Raw genomic sequence first — 26,475 nt, 5'->3', positions numbered from 1 at the left:
CGATAACTGGTTATATTTCAATTTATGCGCCCAGATAAAGTCGAGCCACTGGCAACTGGCCAGTAATGGACAAAGCGAGGTTTTCACCGTGCGGGGTGCATAGGATTGATGCCGCCGCATCTTTCACTCGCGGTATCCCTTTGCCAGTCGAGTTCGAACTTGGAAGGATCGCAATAAAGAAGAGCTATATTTTGTTTTTGCTCCAGGGCATCGTAATAATCATCAACGGTCGTTTTAGCAGATCGTCATGCCATGTTGCCTTGCGCGAGAGCAGGGTCTCCCTCATTGTCGAGGAACTGGGTTCTATCATCCCAAATCGTCCATGGGAATATGTCGGCTGGCGTTACTTATTGATTGAACATATATTATATATTTTTAATATAAAAAATATGCGTCACTAATACGGACGAAAACTCGATCCTTTCCGAAAATTGAGTGAACCCTTAATGTTTAGAGCTGTGCGTCAATCCGTGACGATACAATCAACAATCCGAGCACACTCTGACGAAAACAAACGATGTTGGTGCGCTTTTTCCCAGCTTCGGCGAGAACGGCATCATCTTTCGGGGAAGGCTTTCGTATCAAATTTGGAATCCGACGATGATAAGTGAGAAGTCGTGAGAGACCCTTGGACGCGCCATCGTGAATAATACGACCATTAAATAAGCTTGGGAAACGAGAGTTTGAGCATCAACGGCAGCGACGTGGTTCATCAACTACACGGACCTCACGGAGAACCACACTTGAAATTACCAGAAGATTTGTCCGGCCGGTGTATTCGACCGTCGAGTTTGCTATGCGTAGAGGTATGGTTTCGACCAAAGCCAACTCACTGCGATGCGCAAAACACCTGGCCATTAAGCTGATGCGTTCCGAACCGATTTTGCATCCCGCTTATTTTGAGATGCTGGAGGGTCACATGCCCGTTTACCAAGCGCGCTGGGGCGGCAGGCTGGAGTATGAACCTACATTTGCTGCAATTACACTCACGCCGTCCTTGACGTAGCAGCAGCGAGGAGGTCCACTACACCATCGACAATACTTTTGCTGGAGTTACGACAAAGGTGAAGAATCCGGAGATTGGGCGCTTAACAAGATTTACCGCCACCCAGTATCTGGCACGGGCGTTAGCCATCCTGTAATACCGACTGTGCTGCATAACTGGAAGATCGTTGCGAAATAAGAGAGCGACACACGTTGTGGAATATCAATCTGAACGTGCAATACCCTCGCGATTGATAGAAGGACATTTTGATCCTGCCAGGCTGGTGGAAGAATTTCGCGGAATCAACGGCCGATCGTCAAAGGACCTCAGTCTCGCCTCCGTGATCCAGTAGGAGAGAGTACCCTGACGACCAAGTATGCGCTGTGGCTGGACATGCGATCCACGGACGACGATCGACTGCATGGTAGCGGGCGTTGCATCGAGAACGGCAGCGAGGGGATCACCATCCAAATTGCCAAGAAGGCTCAAACCGCCGGTAAATTAAATTTATATTTGTAGATGATTATGGATGTGCAGCTTAATATACAAGATGGAAGATTCGTGTAAGCCATCTATTGATATCGAACTGCCCCTTGATCCACATAGCGCCATCGTGTGTGGTCAGATGGGGTGTGGTAAAACGGCTTTCGTGCTGGACCTGCTGGAAGGATACTACAGGAACGTGTTCGATCACATCGTCATTACTGTCCGACGTTGCGGGTGAGCAAGACGTACACAGAGAGAGCGTGGGTGATGACGGATCCGGACGTGCACAGGGTGGATCCTGGAATGCGTCTGCAGGACTGGTTGACCACTTAACGTGTGTATGTGTTGTGAAAGTTCATAAGTAGTAATAGAAGGGGGTGGGTGGGTGGTGTGGTACTACCGCAGATGCAGCTTAGAGGCTAATTTGTGGGAATTAACCTGTATTTCTGGCACCTCAGCTTATACATTGTCAACGAATGTAACTGAACAGTGTTATCCCTGCACTGTAACTTTATCCATGTAGGACATGTCAGAGGTGCAGGAAATAAATTGTTTTCAGCATTTAAGATGAATTGAAAGTACAACTTCGTTTCTTGGAACTCGACTTCAAACGACACTACTTCCTCTTCACTGTCTCCTGAGTTAAAGTGTATTTAAGCTGTGTCACTTTAGCTGTCTATTTAAGCTGAATCGAAAGTACGACTTTGTTTCTTGGACCACGACTTCACACGAAACTACCTTCTTTTCATTGCCGCTTGCCGTCTCCCGAGTTGAAATGTTGTGGAATACTAATTGTCGATATGAGCAGAAGACAAGGATCGTCATCAATCAAACAGAAACAAGTGACTCAGGATGTTTTGATCAGGAAAGTCCAACGTGATCCCTGTAGGTATAGGGCTGGTGCCACATGTGACATGACTTCAAGAATGTCTGCTTACAAGAGTGATGGATGCAAAGCCAAGACGGTTTACTATGCTCCGTCCCAGAACCCTGCAATGAAAGAGGATAAACTCCTCAGCAAGCTTCCCGATAACCATCCACACAACGATCACAAATTGTCCAACTACAGAACCTCGGGGGATGGTTATGTGTATCTCATCGATATGAAAAAGAAATAACAGCAAGGATGTGACCTGGAGCTTTTTGTGACTGTGTGCCATTTCTTTGAATCATAGGACCCTTTGTGACATACTTGTTCTGGACTAATGTTTTCCATGCTGACACGCATTAGGAGCTGAACCAATGGAAAAGAAGCTGATTTCAACCGATTTCGCCTGAATCCACTGCAGAAAGTTTTCTGATGAATGTAACCTTTTGTTATCATATTTTGGAAATGTATGCCGACCATTTATTTATGGCCCCATCAGAGACGAGAAGACATAGAAAAGAACATGAGAACGAAAAGAATGATAACAAGGGAACGCAAGAAGAAAATGTAACCACAGTTTTGATGTGAAACATTTCATTGGGGCTTTGGAATCCTTCTGTGATATTCGAAACTTAACTTCTGGAGTGTAAAAAAATAGGACGTATACAAACCTTTGGATATACACATATCTTATTTTCCTTATTGTTTAATACATACATGTTGATGGACATGTGTTAAAATGTACTGTTGGCACGTTAATATAATGTACTGTTGGCACGTTAATATAATTACTGTTGGCACGTTAATATAATGTACTGTTGGCACGTTAATATAATATACTGTTGGCACGTTAATATAATGTACTCCTGGCACGTTAATATAAGTCCCAGATTTGTAAAATGAGGCAACCCGATTAAAAATAGTCGGTGAAATCACATGATTTTATGTTCTTATTATTACATTTATAAGATCGTGATATAGAATAAGTTGCAAAGCATTTAAGTTAATGATACATTTGATTTCATCCCATTTAAAAAATAAAATGTTTTAAACATTGTTTTAATTTTTCAGATATAATGTGATTCCTCTTTGTTGTGCAATGGCAATATATCCCGTGAAAACAGCTAACCATATTTATACTACTAACTATAGCAATACGACATGGTGTAGAGGTACTTTCTCAATACACAGTTTCTAAAAGTGTGCATGTGCTTGATATTTAAACAACAGTAGATAGCCATACACACACATGAGGCGATATATCGATTTCATGTAGTGTTTAAACATGTCGTATATACCTGCTTTGACATGGTGTAACGTCCTCGTCGAAGGCCTGAGGTTATCTTAATGCAACGCGATGATTCATCAGCAGGTAGCATACAAACAAGTAGGGTCAGACAGGCTATGTAATCTTGTGCATGAAATTTACCACTGAAGTGAACAGCAAAACACTGACATGTTTCACTCTGAATTTCGAATTTTACCAACACCATGTTCATGTGCACATCACAAAAACACCCAAAACAAATAAGAAACAAAAAGAAAAGAAAAAAAAGACCCCCCTCCCAAAAAAAAAACCCCAACCCAAAACAAAACACACAAAAACGTTTGTAATTGGCGTGTTTCCACGAACTTGTTAACACGTAGGAATGGAATAATCATTTTCTGAGTAGATAGCCATGCACTCACATGAGTGACTGAGTAAGTATTGTATTAGGTCGCTTTTAAGCACAATTACAGCATTATCACGGTGAGGGACACCAGAAATGGGCTTCACACATTGTACCCATGTGGGGAATCTTTGACAGGAGACACAAAGAATGGGTACTGATTTGTTCCAGTTTTTGGAATCGAACCCCGAACCCCGAAGGTACCAAAGTACTTCACCAGAAAACGTATCCTTCATTAAACTCGATTACGCGAGTAGTAACTATTTATATGTAGCCTGTTAACAATGCCTGTACGTTGTTAATCACTACCTCGGGGTGTTAGTTTCTGCGACCAAATAATATAGACACATTGAATAGAACATATTCCGTGACTAAACTCTGTGAGATAGTTGTACGTCTTGCTCACAGTTGGGAGTTCATGTCCGGGTTAGAAATGGTCTTCCGCATCTCCTTGTCGTAAGAGGCGACTATCGGGATCGGGTCGTCATCCTCGATGACTTGGCTGACATTACATGTCATCGTGTCCCAATACAAATGCTTTGGGATTTTCTGACCCAGACCGCCGCCACATTGCTATACAAAGAATAAAACAGATCATTTTGATAACAGAAATAATGTGTATCTGTTTATGGTGTAAGGACGTAACTCGATGGCTTTTGAGGACACTGATATCGTGGTACGTTAACTGCACTTAAAAGAATGAAAGGCTAGAAACACAAGTTTAGCCTGAGTACAAGTTCTGGTTGAACGGGATATACATCCGCACAACCAAGACCGCCCCACGTACACTCAGACACGCACGCATGCTCGCACCCATTACACACAATCTATATATATATGTTTGTATTCATATATATATTTGTATATATAATAAAAGAAATATATAACAGTTAGTTATTACAAATAAATACAGTCGAAGTAATTTTACGGCTGTTTTTTTAAATGGTTTACACACTAAATTCCTCTAGACAGTGTCTATTTAGCCATAACTCGTTCCTGCAACAGTTTGTGAAAAATAACCGATGGCTGGGAAGTTTCGATTAAAGATCAGTTGCTACAACCACATCCCCCGTACCATATCAAAATTTGTAATTTTGTCCCTAAAAAGCAAAAAGTAAACCTTTTGTTTCTGCATTAGATTTTAAAAAGTTTAATACCATGTACAAGTATTCTGTGAGTGCTATCTCCTTCCCGTCTTCTTTCTTCTCCTCCTTGGCAATTGGTTAGGCCACAAGTCGACCTAACACTCACTAAATTTACAAAATCAGAAACTAATGACTTACAATATAAACAAGAATTATCAATTAAAAAGTAAATATAATACATGTACATATAAATCCTTATTTACCGATGGGTCCATGGATGATAGCGCAGTGGCCTGTGCCATATATACTACAAACGAAAGTATGGTAATGGGCACTGCAAACGACATTTTGGAACATGCAGTGAAGCAACTGATTCAATATTCGTTGAGTTTGAGAGAAATGAAACATTGTCAAAAACAGCGAAAAACAAGGGTGCTGAAACACACCAACACCATGTTTGATTCAAACGCCTGAACACAACAGCCTAGTGCATGTGGAAGACAGACAGACAGAAGCACGCACGCACGCACGCACGCACGCACGCACGCACGCACGCACGCACGTAGGTATTCCTGGCACTTCAGCCTGTACCATTTCAACACTTGCAACTGAACAGCGATATCCCGGCGCTGTAACTTTAGCTGTGTATTTAAGCTGAATCGAAAGTACAGCTTTGTTTCTTGGAACGCAACTTCAAACGACACTACGTTCTTTTCATTGCCACTTACCGTCTCCACAGTTGAAGTGTTGTGGAATACTAATTGTCGATATGAGTAGAAAAGAAGAATCGTCATCAAACAGAAACAAGTGACTCAGGCTGATTTGATCAGGAATGTCCAGCATGATCCCTGTAGATATCGAGTAGGAGCCACAAGTGACGTGTTTTCAAGAATGTCTGGTTACAAGAGCGATGGATGCAAAGCCGAGACGGTTTACGTTACTCCGTCCAAAAACCCTGCAATGAAAGAGAATAAACTCCTCAGCAAGCTTCCCGCAGACCATCCACACAACGTTCACAAAGTGAGCAACTACAGCAAGTCTGGTGAGGGTTTTGTGTATGCCATCGATATGAAGGTTAAATAGATGCAGAGATGTGACCTGGAGCTTCTTGTAGTTGTGTGCCATATCTTTGAATCATAGGACCCTTTGTGACATACATGTTCTGGACTCATGTTTTCCATGCCGAAACGGATTAGGAACTGAACCAATGGAGAAGAAGCTGATTTCAACTGATTTCACCTGAATCCACTGCAGATAAGTTTTCTGATGAAAGTAACCTTTTGTTATCATATTTTGGATATGTATGCCTGCCATTTATTTATGGCCTCGTTCAGAGACGAGAAGACAAAGAAAAAGGCAAGAAAAAGGACATGAAAACGAAAAAGAACGATAACAAGGAAAGAAAGAAGAAAATGTAACCACAGATTTGATGTGAAACATTTCATGGGGGTTTTGGAATCCTTCTGTGATATTCGAAACTTAACTTCTGGAGCTGGGTAAATGTAACTCTTTGGATATACATATATATTATTTTCCTCATTGTTTAATACATACTCATACATGTTGATGGACATGTGTTAAAATGTACTGTTTGCACGTTAATATAATTATTGTACTGTTACCACGTTAATATAATGTACTGTTGCCACGTTAATATAATGTACTGTTGGCACGTTAATATGATGTACTGTTGGCACGTTAATATAAGTCCAAGTGTTGTAAGGGGGTGGGGGTGGTGGTGGTGAGGCATTTTTGGTCGGCCATTTTTTTTATAACATCACATAGGTGTGACATTTGTGTGACCTAATCGACTGTTGAACCCTTAAGCCCCACCCTCCTTTGGGAGTCCCCTTTCCGGCCCAGGTGTGTGTGACCTTCAGGTTCACCTTAGTGGTGTGTGATTATTATTCAATTATTTTATGAGTTTTCCGACTCAAGTGTTCACGCAGCAAAATCTTTTGTCAACGTAGAATTAATATCACACTATGCATATGAGGTCGAATTTAGCTGCTATTTATTAGGTCAAAAGTTGTGAAAATATCAGAGCACCTTTTGTTAAATCAAAGGTATCTCTAGCCAGTTTAAAATACGCTGTCATTTGCTACACAAGGAACAACTATGAAGTTCTGAGTATTTATTTTACATATCTGTGAACAATAAATGATTGTAGCTGTTAGCATATACAATTCATGCGCCATGTGGGCCCCGTATATGACATGCGTGAATGGGGCGCTGTCTATGCACTAACAGCACAATTGCTTGCTCGCTGAGCCGGGCCGTAACTGAAGAGACATGTGACAGCTGTGATTGGATGAAATAGTGTAAGGTGTTATGTTTGTTAAAAGCACCTCCATCCAGTCATTAAAACTGACCACCATTTTAAGTATTTAATGCTGTCATTTGTATCACTTATGCTTATGCGTGTACAGATATGTTCAAGTAGGTGACAGTTTGTGCGGACCTGAGGGGTTGATGTGTTCAGCTTCCTGTGTGTGGCTTCCTGTGCTCGCAAAGTTAGCCGGTTCAAGTTGACCAGAAATTGTTTTATTGTAATTTAAAGGTCAGACTGTAATCATGTGTACATGGAATGGTTGTTGATAATTTTCAGCGTGATGGCGCACAGCCTACAATGAATGTATAGTCACAAGTGGTCAGCTTCCGTTATGTAGGGAGAGAAGTGTCTGACCGGAAGACAGGAAATAGTAAGCAGTTGAGGACTGATGGTCACTGAATATCTCAAGTAGGGTGTCAAGTGGTTGTACAGTGATGAAATGATTTAGCATTTGTCATATATATTACTGAATAAGAAAACAAACCTACATGTGTTCTCCTGTAAAACTTTCCAGTGCTTTTACTCAACATTTTAAAGCTGAACTTTACTCTCAAACTGCAAACATAAAAAAAAATCTTATGTCCATGAATACTATATATGACCCTTATTTGACATCATGTGACACATGGGTTACTCACATGCCGTTAGCCGCTCTTATTCCACAGACAGTACAATGAAATACTGGTGTAACTTGTGACTGTATTGTATTGGGTATAAAGAGGTTAGGACCTCCTGGTGTTAATAATTGTATTGTAGGTTAAATGTATTCATTGATATAGGGAGGGTTATTCATCAGTTGTAAAACAAAGATTTGTACAACGAACAGTTGCCTAATGTCAATCCTCCAGCAATGCATTAAGTGAGTGAGTGAGTTTAGTTCTATCTTGCACTCAGTAATATCCAAGCTATATGGTCTGTAAATAATCGAGGTGTGGGGTATGAAGAGGTTGGGACCTTCGGGTATTAAGAATTGTTTTGTAGGTTAAATGTATTCAATGACATAGGGAGGATTATTTATCAGTTGTAAAACAAAGATTTGTCTAATGTCAATCCTCCAGCAATGCATTAAGTGCGTGAGTGAGTTTAGTTTTATCTTGCACTCAGTAATATCCCAGCTATATGGTCTGTAAATAATCGAGTCTGGACCAGACAATCCAGTGATCAACAGCATGAGCATCGATCTACCCAATTGGGATATGATGATGAGATGTGTCAACCATGCCAGCGAGCCTCACCACCCGATCCGGTTAGTCGCCTCTTACGACAAGCATGGGTTCCTGTGGGTTCATTCTAACCCGGACCTTCACGGGTACAATACATAAAGAAACAAGAAAGATATACAGATTTCATTGTTTATTAGCTCCGTTTCAAATGAGTAGGCTTTAGGATAGGAGCTCTCCCAAATGTCTACTTTACATGTTGCGCTAATTGTCTTATTGCCCTTCCTCATCGTCCTGTCCTTCACTCTCTACATCAGATGTCATGTCTTCATCATCATCATCAATTAAATCTTCTACCCACGATTTATATTGTTAAAGTTTGGAAAACACGTCATGATACAGATTATTTGTGTCACCTACACCTTTCAGTATTCCTTGTGCCTTTGGACCCCACTGCATATGACACAGATCAGTAATAAATCGTCCTCTTTTTGACAATTTCTTGAATTCTATACTCCTGATCAGGATTTTCTACCACTGCTTGTAGCTCTGATGATTAAAAGGCACCTTCGATAGGATCACCACCCCAATCTTTAAGCTTGTACAAGTCGTTGCCTTGAGACCAATATCTTCTTATTACTGTAAACATTTCACCAGACCATTTCTCTTGATATTCTCTGTCAAAAGTCCTCTTCAGATGACTCACTCTGACTTTATCACCCACCTTGAAGGTGAACTTCTTTTTATTGTGTTTATCGTTTGGGGGTTTAATCAAATACTGAGAGAGTCTCACTTCATTTTCATTTTTCTCAGTCACACTAGCAGGAGACTGTCCTAATATTCTATGTTTAGTATTGTTGTAACTCTTGACTACATCTAGTAAGATATCCACATATCTGTAGGTAAAGTGTTTCAACATGTATCAATACAATCTCATTTTAATGGTTTTAATCACTCTCTCAGCATAGGGGGCCTTTGTTTCATTCAGTGTAAACAGCTGGGTTACCTTGTGCTTTTTCAAAAAGGCTTTCACCCATTGATTCTTAAATTCTGAACCCATGTCAGATTGAAAAATACCAGGCCTATGATCTTGTGTCTTCCATAATTCATTCAATGCTTTCACCACTTCTTGCCCCTTTGTTGACATCAGCAGAAGTACCCACAAATAACGTGAAAATAGATCTATGATGACTAATAAATACTTCACACCATCGTTGTACTTTGCCAGTGAAACCATAGCCATGAGATCTGATTGCCAGTGGCTATCAAGACCTTCGATCACATACTCATTTCTTGGAAATGTTCTCCTAACTTGATGAGTCATGGTATAGGTGTCTTGTCCTTTCAACCATTTCTTAATTCGATGCACACCAATTTCAAACTGATCCTCAGCGTTCACAGCTTCGTACAGTTTCTTGGGTCCAGCAAAACTACCAGGATGTTTGGGATCGTAAAAGATCCTATTCAAGTACTCTTCCCAAGGTGCCATCTCAAATACTGAACATGATTCACATACATCATGCTATTTATACAGATATAAAAAAGCAGTATGCAATACAAAACAAATCAAGGACGATATTTACAACAATACCCTTCAGAATGGGTCAGACTACATTTTGATGAATCCCTTGAGGTAATATCAGGGTACTTCCCATCAACTGTGTTATAAAGAAAACATAACCCGGGTGCAGACCAACCTGAACCTGAAGGTCACACACACCTGGGCCGGAAAGGGACTCCCAAAGAGGGTGGGACTTAAAGGGTACAACAGTCGATTAGGTCACACAAAGGTCACACCTATGTGACGTTATAAAAATAAAATGGCCGACCCAAAATGCCTCAAACACACACACACACCTCTCCAAGATTTGTAAAATGAGGAAATTCCATTAAAAGATAGTCCGTGAAATCACATGATTTTATGTTCTTATTATTATATTTGTAAGATCGTGATATACTACAGGTTAGGTGTCAAAGCATGTAAGTTAATGATGCATATATTTCATCCCGTTTTTAAAAAATGTTTTAGACTTTTCACTTAGAATGTGATTTCGCTTTGCTGTGCAATGGCAATACATCCCGTGGAAGCAGCTAACCATATTTATGCTACTGGCTATAGAAATATGACATGGTGTGGAAATACTTTCTCAATGCACAGAATCCAAGAATGTGCTTGTGCTTGATATTGAAACACAAGTAGACGATATAGACACTCACATGGGACGATATATCGATTTCATATACCTGCTTTGACATGGTGTAACTTTATCGTTGAATGCCAAAGGTTATCCTAATGCAAATGAGAAACAGCCACACGGCGACACATCACCAGGCAAACTACAAACAAGTAGGTTTATACAATAATCTTGTGCATGTAATTTATCACTGAAATGAACAGCAACTTACTGACATGTTTCACTCTGAATTTCGAATTTGAACCCCACCATATTCACGTGTACATCATAGGGGCGGTGAGATAGCCTAGTAGCTAAAGCGTTCGCTTGTCACGGAGAAGACCCGTGTTCGATTCCACACATGGATACAATGTATGAAGCCCATTTCTGGTGTCCCCCTCCCCACTCCCCGGAATATTGCTAAAGGCGGCGTACAACTAAACCTTTAGAGCACCATTTGGTAAAGAGTTAGCATGCACATTGGATGGATATTATACACAGAAGCTACAAACTGGGGGTACTGCAGGGAGGTCGGGTAAACTATATACTGGACAAAATAAGTTAGGGATATTGGTATTTTTATGATTGATATTTTATCAGTGTGTCAATGAATAAATAGATCATTATTCATAATTTCAAAATTTACATATATCCCTAACTATTTTCGTCCAGTATATTACTTCGTGAGTGTGTTTGTGAGTTGTCTTTCATCTATTAACATCTTAGTAGAATCTCTGACAGGAGTGAGTGAGTATGGTTTAACATCGCTTTAGCAATATTCCAACAATTTCACGACGGGGGACACCAGGGTTGGGACTCGAACCTTGACCTTTGGCGTGACGAGCGAACACTTTAACCACTGGGCTACCCCACCGCCCCATTAGTCGTTATGAAAAACCAACGTCAATATAGTTGACGCTTCACACATTGTACTCATGTGAGAAAGCTCTGACAGGCGACATAAAGAATGGGTAGTATTTTGTTCCTGTGTTTGAGATTGAACACCGGACCTGCGTCCCCCGAACGGGGTCTACGTCCCAATCTCAGGTACCAAACGCTCCACCCGAAAACTTGCCCTTTATTAAACGCGAGTAGTGACTACCCAGTGCTTTTTGGATTACTTTCCAAAAAGCGCCGTAAATAATATGAAAAGAGATTTTACAGTGATATGTAAGTCACAGACTTTCCTAATATGTTCGCTGACTTAGTTCACACATGTCATCGTGTCGCAATGCTTTTGATCACAGACAAATGTGTATCTGTATATGGTGTAAGGGACATAACTCGATGGTGTTTAAGGACACTGAATCCGTGGCACGTTAACTGAACTTAAAGAATGAAACAACAAGAAACACAAATTTAGTACAAGTCCTGGTTGAAGGGGATATATATCCCAACACTTAAGTTCCCGCACGCACGCACGCACGCACGCACGCACGCACGCACACACACATATATATATACTCATGCCAATAATGGTTGTCAACCCCCAGCCTATTAATAAAATTGAAGGGGTCGACAACCATTATTGGCATGAGTATATATAATCTATAATATGTATGTATATATATAATGTATATGTAAATTGTTCACGCATATATATTCACTTACTTAGATTTAGACTTTAAGCATTGTTTGGCCGTTTGTGTTTTGGATATAAATACGTGAAAACAAAAGACATGTATCTATGTCTCAATAAAAGCAAAATATAAAAGTTAGTTCTTGCAAATAAATACAAGATATATAACTTCACGGCTAGTTGTTTAATCATTTACACTTTATTCCTCTAGACACTGTGCATCACAAGTCCTGGCCAATCTGTTCCCGTGATATGTTGGTCAACCTGGCATACAGCCATCAGCTGTATTGTGTTTGAAGGGTTCTGCCGTGACAGCATGTGGGATCGGGGGCGGTGGGGTAGCCTAGTGGTAAAAGCGTTCTCTCGTCACGTCGAAGACCCGGGTTCGATTCCCCACATGGGTATAATTTGTGAAGCCCATTTCGGTTGTCCCCTGCTGTGATATCGCTGGAATATTGCTAAAAGCGGCGTAAAACCAAACTGATTCTCTGATACCATGTGAATGTATTCTGTGAGTGCTGATAAGTGCTGGTTCAATGCCTGTGATAGAATGTTGGCAGGTTAAAATATCTTCAATTAAAATCAAACAAAACACGTAAATTGAACTGAGAGGAACATTTCCTGTGCCCTACAGTTTAGTAGGATTCAGAGTCCTCTAATGATCATTTTCCCTGGTTGGAAACACGTTACTTTTGAAGAATTATAACAATATGAATTTATGAACATCTTTATTACCATTCATCAACATTCATCGCAAGACATATGTCTTTACACATTGTAATAAGCTAAACATAAAAGATGATGTTTAAAATCTAAATATAAACAGATTTGAAAAAATGGCATATTTTATTTTATTTCTTCCCCGCATATATAATTGTGAAAGCTGTCTGTCATATGCATCCTGCACCCTATATCCTACTAACTTTACCTTTGGATAAAACCCTATACTTTCTACAGTGCCGAATTGCTTACCAAATGTAATGGTACCTAGGGATATTTGAAGACACCCGGTGTTTACTAGGGCTGGCTATTTATATAGATCCAAGAGATCGATAATCGTTAACTAAATATTGATCAATTATAAGATAAATATCGGACGGGTAACTTTAAGCAAAACTGCCCAAAATGTCTGAAACAAATTAATATATTTCACATCACTGAGTAAGTAAACACACAGACACACAGACACAGACACACAGAGACACAGACACACATACACAAGACAGAGACAAAACACACATACACAAGACACCGACACAAACAAACACACAAACAAGTAAGGTATTTCTGGCACATTTCAACACATGCAACAGAACAGTGATATCCCTGCACTGTAACTTTATCTATGTAGGTCATATCAGAGGTGCAGACAATATCGCTATCAGCATTTAAACTGAATCGAAAGTACAACTTCGTTTCTTGGAACTCTATTTCAAAGACCCTACTTGCTCTTCATTGTCACTCATCGTCTCCCCGAGTTAGAGAGTGGGTACTGTCAAACGCCGTTGAGTCGAATTTTGATGTGTCGATGTAGAAGCTCGGTTCCTGCGTATTCTTTGTTTGTCATTATTTTGTTGGGGCGGTGGGTAGCCTAGTAGCTAACGCGTTCGCTCGTCTCGCCGAAGGTCCGGGTTCGATTCCCCGCTTGAGTACAATGTGTGAAGCCCATTTCTGGTGTCCCTCGCCTGATATTGCTGGATAATTGATAAATGCGGCGTAAAACTAAACTCACTCACCCACCAGTTTGTGTTTCTGTTGAACCCCAGTCCAACGTTACCAGTTATGTGCGGTCACCGAGCTTGACCACCAAGCTATGTTACAGTGAGACAGAGAGACAGACAGAGACAGAGACAGAGAGAGAGAGAGAGAGAGAGAGAGAGAGAGACAGAGAGAGAGAGAGAGAGAGACAGAGACAGAGAGTGAAAGAGAGACAGAGAGAGAGACAGAGAGAGAAGAGAGAGAGACAGAGACAGAGAGAGAGAGAGAGGAGACAGACAGACAGAGAGAGAGAGAGAGAGAGACAGAGACAGAGAGAGAGAGAGAAGAGAGAGAGAGAGAGACAGACAGAGACAGAGAGTGAAAGAGAGAGAGAGAGAGAGAGAGAGAGACAGAGAGAGAGAGGAGAGAGAGACAGAGAGAGAGAGAGAGAGAGAGAGAGAGAGAGAGAGAGAGAGAGAGAGACAGAGAGAGAGAGAGACAGAGAGAGAAAGAGAGAGATGAGAGAGAGAGAGAGAGAGAGAGAGAGAGAGAGAGAGAGAGAGAGAGAGAGAGAGAGAGACAGAGAGACAGAGACAGAGAGGAAAGAGAGAGATAGAGAGACAGAGACAGAGAGAGAGAGAGAGAGAGAGAGAGTGAAAGAGAGAGAGAGAGAGAGAGAGAGACAGACAGACAGAGACAGAGAGTGAAGAGAGAGAGAGAGAGAGAGAGAGAGAGAGAGAGACAGAGACAGAGAGAGAGAGAGAGAGAGAGAGAGAGAGAGAGAGAGAGAGAGAGAGAGAGAGAGAGAGAGAGAGAGAGAGAGAGAGAGAGAGAGAGAGAGAGACAGAGAGAGACAGAGACAGAGAGAGAGAGAGAGAGAGAGAGAGAGAGAGAGAGAGAGAGAGAGAGAGAGAGAGAGAGAGAGAGAGAGAGAGAGAGAGAGAGAGAGAGAGAGAGAGAGAGATGTATATGGGTGGTGAAGCTCGGTGGCTGCATGTAATGTATCCTGTGGCCTCAGGCAGATTGTCTGCTCTATACTCGACATTTTACAAATTAACTGATTGCAAAAAACAAGAACATTGTCATGATGTATTACCCATAATGAGTACTATTATCAACTAAACTGACACTAAATTCATTGATGATTTTATATCTGATGTTTAAATAGCTTCAGTATGACAAACACCGTGTACGCATCACTTGACACTTTATTTAAATCATTGATTCACACTATTCGCGCTGAAAGAGACGTTGAAAAACGTTTTCTTGATTTAAACAGTATTTTATTTCCATTAATGTTTACATTTTTCATAATACACGACATAACAAAATGGAAATAGGATTAGCAAACAGGCCATATGGCCTATGTCAATGCTTCTCCGCATATAGTTCGTTATTATCTTGACATAATTCTATGGAGCAGACAGTAGGACATTGATGAATAAATCAAAAAATAAAAATAAAAAAAAAAAAAAAAGAACAAGATACCAAGTGCATTTTACCAAGGACAAAGTATTTGTCGAGTCTAAACTGGCCATAGCGGGGACATGACAGAAACAAATGGATAGCATCTTCTCTGTTGTGGCCACATGAACAAGTGGGATCATCAATCAGGGAATCTGTCAAATAAGTGTGCTTTTAAATCACTACAACCTAGCCTAATTCTGGATAGGATCACTTGGTATTGTCGCTGGCCATAACTAGCAATGTATATAAAATTTGAAGAAATCTGAATGTCTGTGGAAATCAATTGTTTAAACCTAGATAGGAATCTACATTTCTGATATTGATATCAAGTGCATTCCATGCTTTAACAACAGAAGGCAGGAAAGATCGGTTATACTGGGATAAGCGCCCTGCATTTGTCTGAAAATCGTTGGAGTTACGAAGGTTGTATCCTGTTATGCTGGAGATACTAGGTGGGACCCATAATGATAGGTATTTAGGAGTCAGCCCATTGACCATTTTGTAATATATACATAATTTATGATAATGTCGTCTGTCAGATAATGAGCAACAACCCGTTTCCCTGTAAAGCTTTTCGTGACTAGTTCCTCGTACTGCTCCACATATTGTTCGAAGAGCATCCAAGTGTAGGTTTTCTAGCATTTTTACTTGTTCTTTGTTACAATTATCCCAAATGTTATCGCAGTAGTAGTCAAATATGGGTAAGATAAAAAGATTTGTACATAATTTCAAGGGTTCTTCGATTGAACCTGTATTTTAGACTACGCAAAGCAATTAATTAGTGGGCTCACTTTACGGACAAGATAATTAATATGTTTGTGCCACTTTCCATCTTCCTGAAGAACCAGCCCTAGGTGTTTATGATCACTTACTTCAGGTATAAGAACGTCATTCATTCCAAGAGGTAATTTAGGACTAGAATTAATTTTAGTCGAACATAGCATGGCTTCAGTTTTGGTAGGACTAAATTTCATTTGCCATTTATCAGCCCAGTCTTGGTTATGTTCGTCAGGTGGGAAAACATCAGTCGTATTACACGTTGTTTATTCATGTTGTGTCTTAATTATACCTATTATGAAAGACAATGAGAAACACACACACACACACACACATCCCTCCACTGCCACTTTATCTATGTAGGCATGTCAGAGGTGCAGAAAATAATTCGTTCCCATTACCTGTATCCCATTGCTCAGGCAGATACTAATGATGCTCATCGCTCGTCACGCCCGGGTTCGATTCCCCACCTATATATGGTGTCCACCGCCGTGATATTGCTGGAATATTACTAAAAGCGGCGTAAAACCATACTCACAATATATATTTCTTAATCATCTGTATAATTCTGAATGAGGATAACAATAATTATGTATTAAATATACCAATAACAAAGAAATTAAAATTACTTAATTTATTTTTTAATCATATAATGTGTCTAAGTCCAGGTTTATTTTTATGAACTTGTTCGACTAATTATCGTAAAGATATCTTTTACAGGTTCATCCGGAAAACATTTCGTCTGCACTCCTCTCCTTATCGTACTTCTCTTTCTGTACAAATCAGTAACCTAATGCATAACCAAAGCACAGTTTCCAAGAATGAGCTTGCGCTTGATATTGAGTAGATTAAATCCTTCTACTATCACAAAATGTATGTACGATATAATCGGTAACACAAATTTCCCCAATAATTTTTTCCTATCGATTATATTTCCGATTATCGATCGTTTCAGCCAGCCCTAATGTGTAATCATATTATGAAAGATGTGTACCAAATACTGGCTGTCCCTCATATATATGACAAATAATCGGCTTCAACAGAAAGCTTACGATGTGTTTTACAGAATGGATACACACGAGAGATCTGCTTAGGGGATGTCATACATTACACTTTCCACGTTTGCTCTTGGTTATGCATGGATCTATCAAGATGTGGGGAATACTGGATACTTTCTAAATGTCGTCAAATGGATTTTAAAAAATTCTCATTTCAAGAATGACATGCAAATCAAACGAAGGCAGTTGCAAACATCAGTTTTACCCTGAAGCTTGTGCTATGAATGATACTGTAATGAATAAAACTACGTAGGTTTAGTTTTACGCAGCAATATCACTGCGGGTACACCAGAAATGAGCTTCACGCATTGTACCCATGTGAGAAATCGAACCTGGCTCTTAAGCGTGACCATCGAACGCTTTAACCCCGGCGTCTTCCCGGAATGCCGGCACCTTTGTTTTAGGTACGTAAAGCAGTGAATCATGCTAAGTGGAAGATAATGGGGATTATGGGGGCATTGCCTAACCCTACTTGAGCGAAATTCAGCGAGAGCTCAAAGTGTATTCTTAGTCTTGAGTGAGCGAAGTTCAATTTTTCATGATGGTGTATTTGAATATATGAGTAAACACAACTCACTCTGGGGTATATATATATATGAGTCACCTTACTGTTACTCTATCATATCACAAGGGCTAATGATCAAGTAAGTGTACGGTTTATTGCAAACAGAAGAGGTGGTCGAACTTTAGTCATTGGTGGCTACAAATTCCGCATCACAGGTTGCAATTAAATAGCATCCATTGGACATGCTCAACACCAGACTACACCGCATCTGTCAACACGAACGATGATCTTGTGACTAAGCTAGGTCAGTCTCACGACCATCCTGCAGATGAAACCAACATCGCCGTAGAAAGTTTTCCTTCTACTATCAGACAAGACGCCACACCTGTCACATAGATTTACAGAACTTCGTGCGATAGAAGGCGATGACAGGGTTGAACTGGTTTGACAACGCCCTGGATTTGGCTGAACGTCGCCTCATGAATGGACAGATCACTCGGGAACAGAACCAATATACTGCATCCCATTATGTGGGCCTGTAGATGTGTATTGTAAATGTTACTGCCTTAGATGTGCACATTTCTTAACGATGTCCTTTGGTGTTCAAGTAGATGATATATGTCCTTTGCTTTACATGAATAAAATGTCACATCTATTGTTCTTTCATTTTCCTTAGTAATACAAGTACCATTACTAACCCCTAAATGTAAATTGTACATTCAAATTTGATACAACCGGCGTGCTTGTAATAACAGTGGATTACTTCAGCAACCGTAACCCCGGCTACCCCACCGTCCATCTATGACGAAAAGGCGGGGCAGGACCACGAACAGAAAAAAATACATAAAAAATCACCAAAGAAAATCGAATCTGTTATCTGTCTAATTATATTTGATAAATGTCTTTGCAAAATAGTATTAGACTAAAATACACAGAAAATTGTCACATAGACATAGACACAAACACACAAGTAAGGTATTTCTGGCACCTCAGCTTGTACATTGTCAACACATGTAACTGAACATTGATATCCCTGCACTGTAACTTTATCTATGTAGGACATATCGGAGGTGCAGAAAATAATTCGTTATCAGCATTTAAGCTGAATCGAAAGTACAACTTCGTTTCTTGGAACTCGACTTCAAACGACACTAGTTCCTCTTCATTGTTACTCATTGTCTCCCGAGTTGAAGTGTATTTAAGCTGAATATTTAGCTGTGTATTTAAGCTGAATCGAAAGTACGACTCTGTTTCTTGGACCACGACTTCACGCGACACTACCTTCTTTTCATTGTCACTAGCCGTCTCCCGGGTTGAAGTGTTGCGGAATACTAATTCTCGATATGTGTGGATTTGATCTGATAGAAGTGTCTCAGGATTATCTGTTCAGAAAAGTCAAGCATGATCCCTGTAGATATCGAGTTGGAGCCACAAATGACATGTCTTCAAGAATGTCTGATTACAAGGCTGAAGGATACAATGACAGGACGGTTTACTATGCTCCGTCATCGAAACCTCAAAAGAAAGAGAATAAACTCCTCAGCATGCTTCCCGCAAATCATCCACACAACGTTCAAAAGTGAGCAACTACAGCACGCCTGGTGATGGTTTTGTGTATGCCATCGATATGAACTAGAAATAGATGCAGAGATGTGACCTGGAGCTTCTTGTAGTTGTGTGCCATTTCTTTGAATCAAAGGACCCTTTATGACATACTTGTGCTGGAATAATGTTTTCCATGCCGAAACGGATTAGGAACTGAACCAATGGAGCAGAAGAAGCTGATTTCACCTGAATCCAATGCAGATAAGTTTTCTGATGAAAGTAACCTTTTGTTATCATATTTTGAATATGTATGCCGGCCATTTATTTATGGCCACGATCAGAGACGAAAAGACAAAGAAAAAGGCCAGAAAAGGGACATGAAAACGATAAAGGATGTTAGCAAGAAAAGAAAGAAGAAAATGTAACCACAGGTTTGATGTGAAACATTTCATTGGGGCTTTGGAATCCTTCTGTGATTATTCGAAACTTGGCTATACACATATGTTATTTTCCTCTTGTTTAATACATACTCATTCATCTTGATGGACATGTGTTAAAGTGTACTGTTGGCACTGTTAATATATTTATTGTACTGTTGGCACGTTAATATAATGTACTGTTGGCACGTTAATATAATGTACTGTTGGCACGTTAATATAACGTACTGTTGGCACGTTAATATAATGTACTGTTGGCACGTTGATATAATGTACTGTTGGCACGTTAATATAATGTACTATTTGCACGTTAATATACTGTACTGTTGGCACGTTAATATAATGTACTGTTGGCACGTTAATATAATGTACTCCTGGCACGTTAATATAAGTTCCAGATTTGTAATTAAAAAATAGTCTGTGAAATCACATGATTTTATGTTCTTATTATTATATTTGTAAGATCGTGATATAGGTAAGGTTGCAAAGCGTGTAAGTTAATGATACATTTGCTTTCAACCCATTTAAAAAAAATGCTTTAACATTGCTTTAATTTCTCACTTATAATGTGATTTCTCTTTGCTGTGCAATGGCAATATATCCCGTGAAAACAGCCAACCATATTTATAATACTGGCGAAAGAAATGCGACATGGTGTAGAGGTACTTCCTCAACGTACAGTTTCCCGAGAATGAGCATGTGCATGATATTGAAACACAAGCTGATAGCCATACACTCACATGGGGCGATATATCGATTTCATGTAGTGATAAACATGTCGCCTGCTTTGACATGGTGTAACTTCCTCGTCGAAGGCCAAAGGTTAATCTTAAAAAAAATGCAAATGGGAAAGAGCCACACGATGACACATGAACAGGCCAACTACAAACAAGTAGGGTCAGACAGGCTATGTAATCTTGTACATGGAATTTATCACTGAAATGAACAGCAAAACACTTGCACCTTTCACTCTGAATTTCGAATTGGACCCCCAATATATTCACATGCACATCAAAGGGGTGGTGGAATAGCCTATTGGTTGAAGCGTTCGCTTGTCACGCCGAAGACCCGGGTGTGATTCCACACATGGGTACAATGTATGAAGCACATTTCTGGTGTCCCCCCTCCCACTCCCTGGAATATTGATAAAACTAAACTCGCTCACTACACTGAAACGTCGATCCAATCCTAGTTACCTTTAGAGCACCATTTGGTGAAGAGTTAGCGTGCACAATGGATGGAGATGAAGCTGCAAACTGGGGGTACTGCAAGGAGATCGTGTAAACCATATATTACTTCGTGATAGTGTTTGTGAATTGTGTTTCATCCATTAACATCTGAGTAGAATTCAGTGAGTGAGTATGGTTTTACGCCGCTTTTAGCAATATTCCAACAATATACTGGAGGGGGACACCAGAAATGGACTCCACACATTGTACCATTTGGGGAATCGAACCCGGCTCTTCGGCGTGACGAGCGAACACCTTATACACCTTGTTACCCCACCGTCCCATTAGTCATTATGTAAAACCAAAGGTTCATACTTCCCCTGAAACGCTTCACACATTGTACTCATGTGGGGAATCTCTGACAGGAGACACAAAGAATGGGTAGTATTTTATTTCTCAGTGTGTTTGGAATCGAACCCCGGACCCTCGTCCCCCGAACGGGGTCTACGTCCCAATCTCAGCAAGGTACCAAACGCTCCACCTGAAAACTTGCCCTTTATTAAACGCGAGTACTAACTAAACTGACGTGCAAAAGAAAGTACACACCCGGTGCTTTTGGATTACTTTCCAAAAAGCGAAGTAAATGTTTTGAAAAGAGTTTTTACAGTGACATCTAAGTCACAGACTTTCCTAATATGTTGCCAAAACACCACAGATATCGTGCCCAATTGCGAAGTTGCCAGGCAACATCACAACACTTTTCAAATAATCCCAAAACACCAGGTGTGTACTTTGTTTTGTATGTCAGTTTATTTATCTGTCTGTATGTTTCCTCTTAACAATGCATGCACGTGAGTTGTTAATCACTACCTGAGTGTGTTAGTTTCAACACAACCATTGATTTCGTTTCCCACGGAGACTCAACCTGTTGCGTGAGGTAATGTTCGAGACTTAACAAACATAGACAGATCGAAAAACACTTATCATAAAATCTGTGAGGTGATGTTACGTCTTGCTGGCATGCAATCTCACAGTTAGGAGTTCATGCTTCGACCTGGGAAGATCCGGGTTAGAATTTGTATTCAGCAACCTGTGCTTGTCGTGAAAGGCGACAAACGGGATCGGGTGTTGAGGCTCGCTGACGTGGTTGACACATGTCATCGTGTCCCAATGCTAATGCTTTTGATCACAGAAAAAGGTGTATCTGTGTATGGTGTAAGGGACATAACTCGATGGTGTTTAAGGACACTGGTCCCGTGGCACGTTAACTGCACTTAAAGAATGAAACAACAAGAAACACAAGTTTAGCCTGAGTACAAGTCCTGGTTGAAGGGGATATATATCCTCACACTAAAGATCCCGCACGCACGCACGCACACGCACACACACATATACTCATACCAATAATGGTTGTCGCCCCCCCCCCCAGCCTTTTAGTAAAATTGAAGGGGGGTGACAGCTATCATTGGCATGAGTATATATAATCTATAATATGTATGTATATATATAATGTTTATGTAAGTAGTTCACGCATATATAATCACTTACTTAGATTTAGACTTTAGCTAAATATTGATCAATTATAGATAAATATCGGAGAAGTAACTTTGAGTAAAAATACCAAAACATATTTGAAACAAATGAATATATTACACATCACTGGTGAGTGGTGACATATTTGTGCATGGATAACTAACAAAACAGCGTTCTCAACATAATTAAGAAGCTCATGAATAAAGTCCTGACACTGTGTATTGTGTGGGTTAAAAATTAATCTTTATTCTATCACAAACGTTCATGTATGATATTGTCGATAACACAAATTTTCCTTCGATAATCATGAATAATGCTTCGTATAATATTTCCCATTATCGATCTGTTTAGCAATCCCTAGTGTTTAATGAAAGATAAGTATCAAATACTTGCTGTCCCTCATACATATGACAAATAATCGGCTTCAACAAAAAGATTACGATATGCTAAAGTGAAGACATACACAAAATAGCTTTACTGGGGATATCATACAACACTACACTTGCTCTCTGGTATGCATGGGTCTGTCAAGATGTTAGGAATACTGAATACTTTCAAAATGCCGTCAAATGAATTTAAAGAATTCTCATTTCAGGAATGGCACTCAAAAGTGAAGGAAAGCATTTGTAAACATCAGTTATACCCTGAAGCTTGTGTTATGAATGATGGTGTAATTCACTTAAGAGAGCATCTAGCACTATGGCCAAGAGTAAGTGAGTTTAGTTTTACGCCGCATGCAGCAATATTCCAGCAATATCACGTCGGGGAATACCGGAAATGGGCTTCGCGCATTGTACCCATGTGGGGAATCGAACCTGGGTCTTAAGCGTGACGGCCGAACGCTTTAACCACTAGGCTACCCCATCATCCAGCTATGACGAAAGGGTGCGGCATGGCCACGGACAGATTATGGACGCATACAAAAAATCACCAAAGAAAATCGAATCTATTATTAAATTTTGTCTAATTATATTTGATAAATGTCTTTGCAAAATAATATTTACCTAAAATATAGAGAAAATTGTAATTTGGCACAATACTGTTTTATTATAATGGATACTAATAATGCAGTTATTACACACTGGTGAAAATTGTTTGAAAAAGCTATCTTGGCAAATTCCTGTTAACAGCATACATGAACATGTATATTCGTTACTCAAATTCATTGAATAATTATGTAACCCATATATATGTGGGCATTCAGCCTTGAATTCAACGAACTTAACTGAATGACAGTGACATGTATTACTGCGGCGAAGTGGTCGAAATGGATGATACAGGCTAACGAGCATACATTACTGACTGCGGCTTACATGTCGATACGGGTGATACACTGGTTATATTTATAGCAACAGGCTGGTGGGTATATACGTTAATAGTACCCTCACACACCGTTGAGTTATGCCATAGCGGTAAGCCTTCTCGTCGGTCTCCTTTCATAACACAGAGTGGGTCGGATTGGTACTTCTTTGTGAAGCCTGTGTCCATGACTGTAGACCCTAACAAGTAGGTCAGGGATGTCTGACACAAAAGCGTAGACACAAGCCACAGGTGTACAAACACCGCTGTCTCGAACCTTGATGTGTCAATTTTCTCGAAGTAATAGCTTGGTCCCTGCGTATTTCATATTAAGTCGTTTTCCGGTTGTGTCGAACTTCGGTTAACTCGAAGTATTTCCAGAGGTCCGTTCAACTTCGACACACCGGTGTTTCACTGTAGCTGTATCTCCAGGATATCATAGATATCGCCTACCACTCCGGTTTATATCAATATGCCCACACATTACACTCGACTTGAAAAGCTCTCCAGCTGTCTTTTATTGTCCTATAACGAAGGCGTTATAGGGAAGATTGCTCAAAGGGAAGATATTCACAGGCTCTTTGTATCCATGACTGAATAATGTCGAGCTGGTGTCCCCAAGATCAACACTGCATGTGAGACGATTTCTGTTCCTACTGAGTGAATTAGCTGGGTTTTTCTCATGTTCAGCAATATTTCAGTAATATCACGACCGTTGACATAAAAAAGAGGCATCGTAGGGATTCGAACACCGGTGGTCAACGTGACGATCCAACGCAGTAACCACTGTGCTTTCACTTCTTCACTTCCCTCTTGTATCATATGATGTAAAAATGTTACTCTGTAAACTACTTACTCTTTAAGAGCTGTCCAGTAACCTGTTAACATCACATGTTAAAATCACTTTCATAAACATTCCTATGGAATCTTGATGTGGGCGTTTCCCAGTTTCCCCTGTCCATAGTAAGCACATCCGTCTATCATTCTTTTTATATACAAACGTAAGCAGTATGACACAAATCTATATATTTGATATTTAGAAAAAGCAACAGCTAGCTGATCCAGGTACATGTGTAAACAGGTAATATGAAGCATGATGGTGACCCTTCCTGGCCATCTTTGAATATGGTGCCTCTTGTCCCACGGAGATCTTAACTAATGATGTACACGTACCCTCCTCCAGAGTAAGGATAGTAGCCGTCCATTTTAAACATGTAAGGATGGTTTTCCGGCAACAGAGACAAAAGTTTCTGCTCAGCTTCCTGGACATTTTCAACCACGGCGTATTGTATCTTTGAAAACACTGGCCCGTCGTGGCTGATGTTCCTTGACGTTAAGTCATTCGTGGCACCGATCTCATACTGATAGGGGTTGCTTTGGAGCTGATCCAGCAACTGCTCAAACCAGACTTCAACGAGTTCGCAGGAATCAGAACCATGCATTTGGTAGGTCATGCTGAAGGCGAGTGCATACACCTGATGTTTATCTGGCAGTGTTGTGTGGATAACTGTTCGGTATGGTACACAAGTGTTTGTGTTTGTGTATGTCTTGTTCACATGGAACAAACGAGAACAGTCATTGGACAGCCATAAGCATTCTGTGACGATATGTACACATTGTCCGCACCAAGTGTATGTTGTATGTGGTAAATGACTTATTAAAGCTTTGGATACAAGGCTCTAAACACTATCATAGTCAGTATAGCGTTCGTCTTTTATATGTGTTACAATATAAGAAAGAACGTTCCGTATTGCATTGAATAGCAATCCTGTAAACCAATGGTTTGGATAGGCTGGTCCTTTCAATGAGAGTGTCACTCAACTGATACAGTCAAACAACTCTTGTATGGCGCAGGTGTATGTTTTCATGTCAATAGCGTTACCCTAACAGTAACCTGCAGGTTCAATCTCATCACAGACAGACCCTTGAAGATCCGTGTTAGAATTGGCCTTCAGCAATCTATGCTTGTTGTAAGAGGCGGCTAACGGGATCGGATGGTCACAATCACCTAAGATAGCTTCGTTCAAATGGACCAAGTTAGAATACTTGACGCCTTTCAACGAGGCCATTACTTTTCAGACCCGTGAAGATCCGGGTTAGAATTGATCTTCAACAACCTTTTCTTGTCGTAAGAGGCGACTAACGCGATCAGGTGGTCAGGCTCGCTGACTTGGTAGATACATGTCATCGTATCCCAATTGCATAGATCGATGCTCATGCTGTTGATCACTACATTGTCTGGTCCAGACATATAGGTGGAATATTGCTGAGTGCGGCATAAAACAAGAAACCACCAATCACCACAGAGAAAAGGGAAGACACGGGTCGTGGTATTGTTTGTTGTACTTTAATGTGGTAAAAATGTACATCTATAAATAAAGAATGAATGAATGAATTTATAGATGTACAAATGGATTAAAAGGAACAATCTAAAGCATGAATACCAACTGCTCAATATAAACATGTTTTTACTTCTTAATAATTTGAAGTCATTTCGCATATAACGAGACCCCCTTCATTCGACACCAGTATGTCGGGTCATTGTTGTGTGAGGTAGTCTGTCCACGGCTGAAAATGAACGTGGAAGTCGAGAAATTGCTCGTCCATTCTAGATGCAGGCGCGATCGGGCGAGCTGACCCATTCTTTT

The 26,475-nt window shown here is 40.2% G+C and overlaps 1 long non-coding RNA gene across 1 annotated transcript; it reads right to left on the bottom strand.

The window, feature by feature from the left end:
* Positions 1–2,441: 2,441 nt before the first annotated feature.
* On the bottom strand, positions 2,442–20,105 carry LOC124270313. Its single transcript, XR_006896722.1, has 3 exons — positions 19,877–20,105; positions 9,542–9,544; positions 2,442–3,010 (listed from the first exon to the last, which is right to left on the bottom strand). It is a non-coding gene; the product is annotated as an uncharacterized LOC124270313 (long non-coding RNA).
* Positions 20,106–26,475: the final 6,370 nt, after the last annotated feature.

Source organism: Haliotis rubra, unplaced genomic scaffold (genome assembly GCF_003918875.1).
Source record: "Haliotis rubra isolate DU_JTF1 unplaced genomic scaffold, ASM391887v1 Scf1507, whole genome shotgun sequence".
In the NCBI taxonomy this organism is placed as follows: Eukaryota; Metazoa; Mollusca; class Gastropoda; order Lepetellida; family Haliotidae; genus Haliotis; species Haliotis rubra.
This window is presented reverse-complemented; position numbering and strand designations above follow the sequence as displayed.